This window comes from Sus scrofa, unplaced genomic scaffold (genome assembly GCF_000003025.6).
Source record: "Sus scrofa isolate TJ Tabasco breed Duroc unplaced genomic scaffold, Sscrofa11.1 Contig316, whole genome shotgun sequence".
Lineage (NCBI taxonomy): Eukaryota > Metazoa > Chordata > Mammalia > Artiodactyla > Suidae > Sus > Sus scrofa.
In genome coordinates this window covers 22,414-35,978 of record NW_018085173.1, presented here as the reverse complement: position 1 = coordinate 35,978, position 13,565 = coordinate 22,414, and the positions used below count along the sequence as shown (strand labels likewise).

The following is a 13,565-nucleotide window of genomic DNA, read 5'->3' as shown; positions in this document are numbered from 1 at the left end:
GAAGTTCCAGGCTAGGTGTCAAATCAGAGCTGCAGCTGCTAGCCTATGCCACAGCCACAGCAATGCTGGATCCTTAACACACTGAGTGAAGCCAGGGATCGAACCTGCATCCTTATGGATACTAGTCAGGTTCTTAATCCACTGAGCTACAAAAGGAAAAACATAACAGCTTTTTTTATATATATTCCTTTTCTAATATTCATTGTTGGTATACAGTCTTCTTTTCTAATTTGGGTACCTTTTATTTTTTCATTTGTCTGATTGCTGTGGCTGGATTTCTAATACTAGTGTTGAATAAAAAGTAGTGAGAGTGGCATCCTTGTCTTGTTCCAGATTTTAGCAAGAAGGCTTTCAGCTTTTCTCCATTGAGTATTATATTGGCTGTGGGTTTGTCATTGTAGCTTTTATTTTAGTGAAATTGTTCCCTCTATACCTAGTTTGTTAGGTTTATCATGAATGTAGTTGAATTTTGTCAAATGCTTTTCTGCAACTGTTAGATGATCATGTGTTTTTTAAAGTTTCTTTTGTTAATATGGTATTACATGTGATTGATTTCTGTGTGTTGACCCATCCTTGTAACCTTGGATGAATCCCATTTGGTCGTGGTGTATTATCTTTTTTTTTTTTTTTAATGTTTTTGATTCAGTTGGCTTAATTTTTAATTTTTGTGTTATTTATCAAGCTTTGGCCTATATTTTCTTTTGTAGAAGCTTTGTTGGTTTTTGCTATTAGGGTGATGGTGGATTCATAGAAGTCTTTTGGATGTTCCTTTCTTCAGACTTTTAGAAATTTTAAGAAAATGGGTATAATTTTCTTGTATGTTGTAATTCCTGTGACGTCTCGTCCTGGACCATTGTTTGTAGAAGTGTTTTTTATTACATATTCAGTTTTATTGAATATAATATTAGCTCTTCATTTATTGATTTTTCTATTGATTTTTAACCTCTATTTTATGATTTCCTCTCTGATCTTTATGATTTCCTTCCTTCTAATGATTTAGGCTTGTTTTGTTCTTTTTTTTTCTCTAATTCTTTCAGGTGTAGTTTAGATTGTTTATTCAAGATTGTCCTTGTTTTTTGAGGAGGCCTGTGTCACTATGAACTTCCTCTAAGAACTGCTTTTGCAGCATCCCATACATTTTTGTATGATTATGATTTCATTTCATTTGTCTCAAGGTATTTTAATTTCCTTTTTGATTTCCTCCTTGACCCATTGGCCTTTTAGTAGCATGTTGTTCAGTCTCCATGTAGTCAGTTTTTTCCATTTATTTTCCTGTGGTTGATTTCTAGTTTCATGCCATTGTGGTCAGAGAAATGTTTGAAATAATTTCTGTACTCTTAAGTTTGTTGAGTTTGGTTTGTGTTCATCCTAGAGAATGTTCCATGTGTATTTGAAAGAATATATATATTCTGATTTTTTTTGGATGTAATATCCCGAAACATTGATTAAGTCTAACTGTTCTGTTGTGTCATTTAGGATCTCTGTTGCCTTATTTATTTTCTGTCTAAGGATTGTCATGATGTGAGTGGAGTGTTAAGTATCCTATTATTTTGTTCCCATCAAATTCTCTTTTATATCTATGAATATATTAGTTGTTTGTATTTGGGTGCTCACATATTAGGGACATATATATTCACAATGTAATATCCTCTCTTGAATTGATCCTTTATCATTAAGTGTCATTCTTTCTTAGGCCTTTGTTTTAGCCTACTTGGCCTTATATGAGTACTGTGACTCCTGCTTTTGTATCATTTACATTCTCATGAAATGTCTTTTTCCACCCCTTACTTTCAATTTATGCGTCTTTTGCCTTAAGGTGGGTCTCTAATGCACACTTTGTCTTTTGTTTGGAGCATTCAGTCCACTTTTATTTTTTGGGGGGGTTCTCGCTTGTAAACTTTATTGTAACTCTTCCGCCCTTTTCGGGCACAGACAACAAAGTATACAGGAACACAAATATGTAATTAGCCCCCTCCCCGCAATAAAGCAATTCACAGATACAGGATACATTCGCTTCACAATAAACTAAGAACACTTTTAACAATTGTCCACAGCGGCGCATGCTAACTAAAGTAACCTCTTTTGAGAAACACTTAAGACAAATTGTCAAACCAAAGCGAGGGTTGGGGTGAGGGGGCGGAGACAGAAGCCAGAAAAAAGCCAGCGAACTAGGGAGGGCAGCAGGGAGAGGGGGTGAGAGGGGGAAATGAGAACGAGGTGTGAGAGAGAGGGAGAGACAGAAAGAGAGAGAGGGAGACAGAAAGAATTACGGTGTGAATAGGCAGTTTCATGTTGTTGGGAGAACTTAGCAGAAATCGTACCTCTGTCATTACAAAGAAGGACGTTCAAAGGAAAAAAAAGACCATTGACAAGGAGACTTTTTACATGGGGCGGGGCGGTGCCTCAGCCAGGCCACAGCCACTCACCCTCGCAGGGTGAGGGAGTCCTTGCTTAAAATCCTTTTTTCTCTCCACCCCCCTTCCCCCTGACCCCAAGAGAAGGGAAGGAGATCCAAGGTAGCTCACACACAAGCTATTTCAAGATACTACAACTAGCGGGAACTGGCATGGCGGGGGCGCTGCGGTGGAGGCCAGGCACCTGCCCCCGCTCTCTTGGGTGGGGGCAGGCGACAGCAGCGAAGTCTGGGGACCCGCGGATGCAGGGCGGCCCTGGCCCTGGCAGTCTCAGCTGGAGCCTACTTCTTGTCGCCCTTCTGCGCATCACCCTCATCTGCCGCCTCTGGGGCCTATTCCAGTTTCTGTTCTCCAGCTCCTCCTGCTCGCATTGCTGCTGGGGAACTTATCTTTGTTCTCTTTTTTTCCACTTCATCCTCCGGTTCTGGAACCAGATTTTGATCTGTCTCTCTGTTAGTCCCAGCGCATGTGATACCTCGATCCACCGCTTACGAGTCAGATAGGGATTACACTGAAACTCCTTTTCCAGCTCCAGGGTCTGGTAGCGGCTGCAGGTCTGTAGGCCCCGCCTGTGTCTGGCGGCTGCTGGGAATCAAGGTAATTATTGATAAATATATATTTATTTATATTTATATTTATTGCCATTTAAACTTTGTTTTCCAATTGATTCTATGTTTCTCCTTTTTCCTTTCTTTCTTTTTTGGTGAATGTATTGTTTGGTTTTTTATTTCTGGTTGCCCTATTTTTCAATATGTTAACCCTTCCTATAACTCCTTGCTTTAGCTTGATAGTCATATAGGCTCAAACAGATTCTAAACAAAAAATGGTCTAGATTTAGTTGCTCCTCTTCCCTACGTTTTATGATTTTGATGTCCTTTTTACATCTTCATGTTTATTCTTTTCCTGTTCCTTGTGTTTATCATTGTTTTCACAAATAGTTTTTTTTTTAATCTGTATTCTGGCTTAATTAAGTGATACTTTCCAATTATATACCTCCATCCTGTATCTTCTTATTCTTTTCTATTAGAGGAGACCTTTCAGTATTTTTTTTAGAATGGATTTTAGTATTGCTGTTATTCTTTAGTTTTCATTGTTTGAGAAATTCTTATTTCTCCTTGTATTTTAATGATAATTTGCTAGTAGAGTTACCTAGGCTGCAATTTTCCATTTAGAAATTTGAATATATCTTGCCACTCTCTTCCGGCCTGTAGCATTCTGTAGAAATACACCTGATAGCCTTATGGAGGTCCCTTATAATTAACTCTTTGTTTTCCACTTGCTGCTTTTAGAATCCTTTCCTTATCTTAACTTTTGTCATTTATTGTAATAGTCTTGTGTAGGTCTCTTTGGGGCCCTCTGTGCTTCCCATATCTGTATATCAGTTTCCTTTAGATTTGTAAACTTTTCAGCCATAATTTTTAAATATATTTGCAATTCCCCCCTTTTTTTCTTCTCCTTCTGGAATCCCTATTATGTGTAGATTGGCCTGCTTTATATTGCTTTCATGTTTTTTTCCCTTTGAGTTTCTGTCTGCGTTCTGATTGGGTGGTTTCCATTTTTCTATCTTTCAAGTCACTTACTCATTCCTCTGCATTATTTATTCTGCTGTTCAATGCCTTTAACTCAGCTTTCTCTCTACAAATATATTTTCTAATTTTCTTGCTCCTCTTTTAGTTTTTATACTTTTCCTTTCGACAGTAATCTGTGTTACTATTGATATCTGTTCTTAATTCATTCAGTATGTTCATTATCTCCTTTTTGAACTCACTGTCTGTTAGACTGCAGAGGTCTGTTTCATTGTTTGTTCCTTCAGTGGAATTCTCCTTTCTTTTAACTGGAAATGGTTCCTGTACATCTTTATTTTGATTTTTTTTAATTTCCATGTGTTTAGGGAAAACAGTTATCTACTGTAGTCTTGGATGGCTATTTATATGTTCAAACATCTGTGGTACCTTGTGAAGTCTTACTTTTTTTTTTTGGCATGAGGGCTGATTTTTGTTTGGATGCTTTGATGTCTCTTTCCTCAGTGTGTGTAGGCTGTCACCCCTTGATAGGCGTTTGCAGGTGTATGGTTTGCATGTGCTTCCAGAGGGGTGGGACAATGGTATCCCCTGTAAGCAATACTTTGTTGCTGGCGCCTTTGCCAGTAGTGAGACCCATGGAGAGGTGGGTGCAATAGGCTGCTCATAATTGGCAGGGTCTCTTGGTAGTAGCAGTGACCCTGAGGAAGGTGGGGATAGCACCCAGAGCCTTTGGCAAAGTCAGGGCATGTGCCTTCCCAGGGGGGTGGTGGCAATGGGTGTCACTTGGTTGCAGAGTCTTTTGCATTGGTGACCCTTAGGTAATTGGGGGCCATAGGACCTTGAGTGGTGCAGGCATGCCAACTCAAGAGTTTGAGATGGCTGTGGTGGTTTGCATCCATCCCTGTAGCCTGCACAAAGGTGCCCTTCTGTTCAAGAGTCTGTGGATGTGCAGAGAACATGTTCCTATGGTTGTCCCACCCCTCTTCCTCTTGTCCTCCCCAACAATAGTGCCTTGTTCTCCTATGGGCCGGTCCTGCTCCCTCACTTGTTCAGCTGGGGTGTTCTGCTAGTGCACCTCTCCGTAGCTCTTAGGCTGTCTCACACTGCCAACCTAGTCCTCTCCTGGAATGACCTTCATTTGCCTAAGTCTCGGCATCCAGCCCCGACCCAAGCGTCTCGGCTGTGTTTCAGTAGGGTAGTGGTACAGATCCTTTGTGTATGTCTCTCTACTTCATTCTCCTCAGGCTTATGGCTGTGCTTTCTCTGAGGCTTTGAGGTTCCCTTCTGTCCTGGCTGATCTCCCCATCAATTAGGTTGCCTTTCAGGTTATGGTTCTTTCCTTTTTCATAGGTCCCTCTCAGAAGCACTAGTTCCACCCTGACTCTGTTTTTCTCTTCTCTCTCTATCTTTTTTTTTTTTCCTTTGTTCTACCAGTTTGCAAGGGTTCATTGCCTGCCCTTTTTGGAGGGGTGTGATCTTCTGCCACATTTAGTGCATGTTCTGTATGAATTGTTCTACATAAGATATTTATTTATTATTTATTGTTATTTATTTTTTGGTGCTTTGTCTTTTCTAGGGCCACACCCATGGCATATGGAGGTTCCAGGCTAGGGATCCAATCAGAGCTGTAGCCACCAGCCTACACCGAGCCACAGCAACATGGGATCCAAGCCATGTCTGTGACCTACACCACAGCTCATGGCAATGCCCGATCTGTAACCACTGAGCAAGGCCAGGATCGAACCTGCAACCTCCTGGTTCCTAGTCAGATTCGCTAACCACTGAGCCACAACGGGAACTCCCTGAGGATTTTTTTTTATGTGCTTGTGGGAAAAGTGCTCTATCTTACTCCTCAGCATCTTGATCCTGCCTCTTAGACATTGTATTTTAATCTATGTTTGTGTTTGAATTTGAAAATTTCATTGTTTTTATTAATATTTACATGTTATATAATTATGACCAGATTTTGTCTTTTAAGTTTGCTGTTATTGAAAAATTGAAAAATCGCTCATAATTAATTTGGCCAATTAGATTAAATTTAGTAGATTTACTTTTATTACTTTAGAATAATTTGTATTGGATTGTCTTACAAACATCAAAATACTGTTTGAGTAGAATTCCATCTTTACAAATCACTGCATAATCTTAATAATGGTAATAAAAACAGCCATTTATTATTAAGCATTCTTCTACCCAAATCCTACTTAAGAAAGACAACATTTTTAATTTTTATAATAAAATTTCCTCCATTTCACCTTATACCATAATTCCCATCAAATGAAGAATGCAAATTAAATTTTGCTTTCTCAGTTGGGTTTTCAGAGAAAATTAGGCTACTGACTCTGAAAAAAATTCTCCCATAATGATAATCATAGAGTAACAATATATTTTGAATTAACCATTTACTAAACCATAATAATTCAAGCAAAGTGAAGAACTTATTTTTGTGTAACTCCTTTTTCTTCATGTCTATAAGTGATCACACTGGCACGAAGCTGGTGATGTTTATGCTTTAAATATAAATGTCAACACTTATTTTTTCAATTTTATTTTGTACAGTGATGCTTTAGAAATAATAAATATTAATGAATGTGGCATTTGAACATTATCTTAAAGATATTATTCTAAATATTATTACTCAACATCTTAATATTAATAATGGAAATATCAATTTTATAATGTGAATGACTGTCCTATTGACCTGTAGGACCACAAGATAGCAATCAAAGATGTATAAAAACTTGCTAGTAATTATCTCACTTGATTTCTTTTGCTATATCCATTTTGATTAATATGCTATATAGCTATGACAAATTTAAAATACCCTGAATCCAAAGTTATTCTTAGGCTTTATTTTTAACATTCCTGTTTGTGTGCTTTTAATTAGATATGTAGACTGCAGATAGAGAAGAATGGTTAGGTGTTTAGTTATAATTAACTCTGATAAATGAGGTTCACTAGAAAAAATAAGTAGCTTCTATAATTGTTAGGTACCAGTGTTAGTTGGTGTTCATGACTCTAGGCCATACACAAAGTGTCTTTATCAAGTATGAAAGAATTTCTTCTGTAATTGCTAATAATTGTCATATTTATTCAATCCTTAATATGTGCCAGCCCCTTTGCTATTCAGCTTACAGGTTTATTTAATCATTACAAATCCATAAGTTAGTTCCATGGTTATGTTCATTTTACAGACAAGGAACCTGAAGCACAGAGAGCCTGACTTATTTTCTTAAGTTTTACACTTGCAAGTGAATAACTCTAATTGGAATCAGTAAAACTGTTGCTAAAATCCTCCTCCTTAGTCACAGTACCAGTCTGTAGTACACTGAAATAAAAGGAGGGTAAAGAAGGAATAACTACTCAGAAATAAATCAATCAATGAAATTATGAGGATTGCATTAACTGTACATTTTGAGGATGAATTAATCCAGTTTGAAAGTTTGCTAAATATGAAATTATGTAGAAGCAGTGTTCTGCATTTTCCTATAATGTTCCATCTCTCAGTGTAGGAAAAGTAAAGCACAATATAGTCTATGAACTACATATGTAAATAGTGTAAAATTCACACGCACACAAGAAAACAAGTATAAATGTTCACTACATACTTGTAAAATGACTTTGAAAGTTCAGGCATTTCATTACTAGTTTTCCGAGAAATACTAAACAAGAGAAGAGAATTATCAATTTTTATGTCTGAGAGAGGCATTTACTTCTTCCTTTAATTATAATAATTTCTCCGTATGTAAGTATTAAACTCTGCAATTTAATGGTTCATAGTAGAATTGTAATATTGCTTTGTAGATCATCATGTTTCTCAGTAGTACATCAAATTAGTAGCTAGCTATAAGCATTGCTATGGTATCTCATTCAACATTATTGCTTTAAATTCTATCGAAAATTGAATGACTCCACAGTTATAACCTGAATCCAGAAATTTAACTAGAAGTTCATATGCATTGTATATAAATATCCTTTATCCACCCTTATGTTCTACCAGCTTCATGTAGTTTCATGAATCCTCTTTGCTCCTGCTGGTGTGTGTTGACAGATGCTGCAGGTATTTTGAGTAGTTTATTTATTTCTTAATGGGGCTGAGCATGTCCACAATAAGGTATGTTGTTACTTAACCCTAGTCACTGGACTGGTAAGTAGGGAACATGTGAGCATCCACTGGGTGAAGGCTTACTTTGTCCTACCAAAGGAAAGCCTTTGTATTGTCTTCAGGTAATGTGGCCCTTAATATGTAATTGTGTGTGTGGTCCACTTCTTCAGGCCCAGAGGGCTCCAAGTAATTGAAGGACTGAAGATTTTCAGAGGCATAAATCCAGAAATCCTCATTCCGTGTATGAAGGTCCTATTCCTTCCCAACCAATACCCTGACCCAGCTGTAGCAGACCTACCTCAATTGAGAGTTCAAGCTCTTGGAAATCTGCCACTCTTATAGGTTAGGAGCCTGGTATGCATATTTCTCTCTGCCCACAGCTGCAGTAGACAAGATCTTCTTTAAATGCTACTAAGGAGGCCTTCTGGCTTTCACATTTAGCTCTTAGTTGCTGGGTAATCATGCACAGTTTTTTCTTATCTTTTTTTCATATGCATTATTTACATTCAGCAATAACCATGTAATGCCACTAGAGTAGTGGTTATAGGTACACAATCTCTCCCATGTTTTTTAAAAAACTGAACACATTGTACCTAATAGCACATTCCCCTCCACTGGAATTCCATCTTACTTTAACACAGCTAAAACCCTTACAGTTGCACTTCTTCCTTGTGTCAGGTACCGTCTGTGTTCTATCAGTGATGATGGGGTCCTCACTGCCAGTGAGTTGGCAGGTGAACCAAGTCCAAAATCCCATTTAGCATCAGATTTCTCATCCCTCTGCAGGATGCATTAGGCTTGGACAGAGAGAGAAGTTGGAGTAAGTTACAGTTCCAAACAAGGGCCAAGGACCCTGCCTGGCGCGCAGGAGCTGAGAAAGCCCATTAGAATGACCTATTTTCAGAACAGAAGCTGATATCCATAGTCTTACCTCCAACTGTCAGTAAGTATGGGCTTCCCAGGAGGAAGAAGTGACAGTTGATAAAATGCCTCTTTTCAGAGGAGGCATTTCCCAGTGAGAGCTGATGCTAGGGATACTCACAGGTCATGAGGAAATAAACTCTGTCTTGATGCTAGATGCAGTGGTGTGTCAAATAATCCACTTCAGAGAGAGTTAAGGGAAGTGTCTTAGAGCTTACCTCCAGTGCTCTTGTATGCAGAAGTAAGAGAAAATATTCTATGTTCAATGTCAGCACCTTAGTTTCAGAGATAACGAAGCAGTGCCTAATTGTATATGTACTCCAGCAAGTTAGGTATGGTTCAAGATCTCAACAGAGGGACTTGGAGTGAAGATGTAGATTTTAGATTTATAAATGAAATAGTTGTCATTGTGGTTATTCTCAGTGAGGAATAATCTACAGACTAACAATAGTATTGTGGTGAATACTAATATTTAATCACAGAGAAAGAAGGGCATGGAAACCCAAGTGTGAGGTCGCAAGACAGAGAAGAAAAAACCAGGATTCCCATTCCTGGGTTTACTCAAATTCCAGACGTTAGATGTTGAAATAAAAGTTATAATTCATTTTACTCAGTAGAAATGTAATGAAATTTTATGTGTTGAAATTAGAATAAATGAATTATAAAAAGATATATATGTTAATTATGTTAATTAACTTGAATCAAAAGTTCTTAAGTAGGGTATTTCAAAAAATCTTAAGCATTTTATTTTTTATAAATTTCTATAACTGACTCCTTCATCCATTGATTTATGAGAATAGTGCCTGTGTATTTTTAAAAGTTGGTACTTTTATTACATATATATTTTAAGCCGAAAAAGAATTCCAAATGATCCAATATATAGATTGATAAATGAAGGTAGTTGAACAAAATAAATGTATCTAAAACCTTTTGTAGTTTTAAGGATTATAAGTTTTAGTTATAAGGATGCCTATGAATAAGATGTTCATTTCTATTAATGTATTTTCTTTTTGGTATCACAGTGATATGAAATAACTAAGCCAATAGGGACTAATAAAACCATTAAACCAGTAAACCTAAAAAGCAAATAGAAATACAATTACTTCTGTCATAAACTCACATCACTCCCTAGATGATACTGTTAAATTCTGGCTTAAATACATTAACCTTATATGCACAATTTCTCATGATGACCTAAAAGGCAAGAAAACATGAACAGACACTTTCATTTATTTAACATCTTAAATTGAAATCCAGTGCACAGACTATACACATCATTAAAGTAGGAACGACAGTGGCTTTTGAGGTCGGGTATTATTATTATTATTTTTTTGAATCCCTGTTTGGTTTATTTGAATTTTTTTTTTCTCTGTGAAACTGAGTAGAGCTGAGAAGGAATCAAAGAAAACCTCATATATTAAATTCTTATATAGATATTTTGAATTCAAAAGTAAGGGTCAACAGGAGAGGAACAGGTGGCAGGCCCTGTCCCAGAAAACAAAGCCACTGAGGCAATCCTGCAAATTAAGAAGGATGGCAAATCCATCCCTTAAAAGAAAGTTGGGGGGGGGGCGGAATATAAAATACCCAAGTTTCAAAAGCCAGACTACTTCCACACTCTTGGTTCTCTACTCCAGACTGTCCTAAGATAGAGTGTTTCAAGTTTTCAAGGTAAGTTTTTGAGGATTTGGTTTTTGCAAACATATGCAAATATGATCTTCATGGGCAGTCCTGTTTTGGCCATTAATAGAAAGCAATATGCTTGGATTAGAGGTCTGATTTCCACTCCAATGCAAAGTTTCTTCTTTCCTGGCAACAAAGCCATTTGTAGAGATCTGGAAATCATGCACTTCTTAGGTGGGAGGAGGTACCATTCTGGTTCACCTGAAAATATCCTTTCAGATTGGCTGGTGTTTTACAGTCCCCTTTCAAGACCTCGTGTGTGTTGTTGACAACGATGGGGTCAAGGTTGCTGTAGTTGGGTGGGTTTGCATAGGGGTCATAGCCTAGCCGAGCCAGCATGGGGGTGATCTGGGCCATGTCTCACATCATGTCCCCAGGGATGTGGCCAGTCTTCTTGATGAGAGCTTCCAGGTTCACAGGCTTGATGACCTGGACTGTGGATTGCTCAATCTTGAACAGGGAGACACCTCCGGGCTTGCCAATGAGGTCCTCGTAGTGCAGGACAGCATCACTCCAGGTGATGCCAAGGAAGTTGAGGATGAGCTTGAGGGAGCAACGGGGGTGCAGCACCAGCTGCTAGTAGTACACCGGCAGACACTTGTCCTTGCCCACCTCCACACACTGTGCCTACATCACCTCAATGGCCTTGTTCCACTTGGTGGGGCAGTTGTGGTAGCTGCTGAGGTCAAAGCCAGCAATGGTGACCTTGCGGGTGATCATGGAGTGCACCAAGGCCCAGCCATCTCACACCATCAGCAGGGACTTAGAGTTGGGGAACAGGCGTGACAGGCAGACAGAGGACTTGAGGGTGAATGGGTCTTTGTTGCAGAGGATGCCGGCCGGCCGGCCATGCTTGGCGATCACCTCCAGGATGAAGGCCTGCATGGTGGCCTCCAGCGCTTGGTCCGTGATGCTGGCTTCATCCAGCCGCAGCTTCTCCCCACGGGACTTGGACCAGGCCTGACGCATGGCCTGGGGGATGATGCGGGTCTCCTCACCGCAGCGCACTTCCAGGTGGGCATCCAGCATCATGTGCATCAGTGTAGTGCAGCTCAGGGGCACGCCCCCCACGAAGATGTGCGGCATAGCCTTGCCACAATGGTATTCCACATAGTCCGTGCCCATCATCACCAGGTCCTCCTGCTCCGGCCGCATAGCCTGCCAAGGGTTCTGGGGGGCCCCCAGCACTGCCTGGCACTCCAGCACCTGCTGCCCTAGCTGGATGGCCAGCACCAGGGCCAGGGCAAGGCCGGCTGCCAGCAGTGCCCTCCACACCAACAGGCGCATGCTGGGCCTGGTGTGGAGGGCAGGCTTCAGTGACAGGTGGGCGGGAGGCCCTCCAGGCTCTCATCTCCCCTGAGCACTCTCATGCTGGGACTCTAGTCCTCGTGGCTGCTTGCCAAGATGGTCCACCAGCTGAGCCCTTGCGAGAAGCGTAGAGGGAGCCCCGCCGGCCCAGCAACTCCGGGCTTGCCAGCCACCTTGGCCGGGGGAGGAGGAGGTAGCAGGTATTATTTTTATTTCATTTAGTGTTTTGTAGTAGACATTTATCACGTTCACACCTTCCCTTTCTTTTCTTTTCTTTTTTTTTTTTTTTCTATAGCTTCACAGCAGCGTATGGAAGATTGGACTAGGGAGTCTAATCAGAGCTGCAGCTGCCAGTCTCCACCACAGCAGAGGCAACACTGGACCCGAAGCCGCCTCTGCAAACTGTTTCATGGCTCGTGGCAATGCCAGATCCTTAATCCACTGAGCAAGGCCAGTGATCAAACCTGCATCCTCATGGACACTATGTCATGTTCTTAACCCACGGAGCCGCAATGGAATCCACACACCTTCCTTTTTTGTTAAACTTTGGTACTCAAGTTCATGTACAAGTTTGTGCTCTTATGCATTAGCCCCATCCCCACCCATATACAAAGTTAATTGCACCACAGGTGGTACATTACTGTAAACACTCAAGTCATTGACAATCAGATTCTTAAACTTTTGATAATTTAAACTAAAAGATGGAATCTGCAGTTACATACACTTAAATTAAAAGGTCTGTTAAAGTTAGGTTTAGAGCAGTGCAAATAGTAAAGTGAGAGCAAGGCAAACACTTCAGAGAGAATGATGATAGAGGGAAATAAGATGACAGGCCCCGAAGCCCCTTGTTGCTTGAGAATGGTCTTGATTCCTGGTATTCTGATGTTCAGTTTAGTTCCTTTTGATCCTTACTCTTTTTTTTCCTTTTCTTGCTTGGATTTTATTTAAACAAATATTCATTTACATAAATACCCCCATTACTCAAAATGATTTCAGTGGTTTCTCTTCTTTGCAATAGGCATGCTGTATTTAGAGGGACTGCTAAAGTTCCTAAAAGCTAAAATATGAACAAGACGCCTCTTAAACATCTGTGGTACATTTTATATACGGAAGTTGAGAGTGGGAAGCAGGAAGTTCACTGAAGATTTTATTAGGAAACTATTTATAGCAGATGCCTAAGCAAAATGGGTAGTGACACTCATTACTGAAAGAGAGGAGAAAAGATCTTAATTTAATTAAATGTGTAAATTCTCCTTTACCATATAAAATTATATATTCATGGGTTACAGAGATTAGGACATGAACATATTTGGTGGAGGGTATTATTCTCTGTATGAGATCTTGTCCACCCCAGGGAGATAATATAGGATATAATATGTGCTAATACAGAAATTAAGCACATATATTTTGATATAAAAGAAAGCTAGAGTTCAAGCGCAATTCTGCCACTATCTAGCTATGTGATCTTAGATACATGTTAAAATCATATATTTTAATTGCAACTGAAATGACTTTTCATTCATTTTTATACTATTGCAAGGTATGTATATAACATACACAATACATAGACATAACACAAATATATATCAAGTTGGCCATAAAACTAATCGT

General features: G+C 39.4%; 1 pseudogene; it reads right to left on the bottom strand.

Moving 5' to 3' along the window:
• Positions 1-10,805: 10,805 nt before the first annotated feature.
• Positions 10,806-12,243, bottom strand: LOC110258712 (annotated as a pseudogene).
• Positions 12,244-13,565: the final 1,322 nt, after the last annotated feature.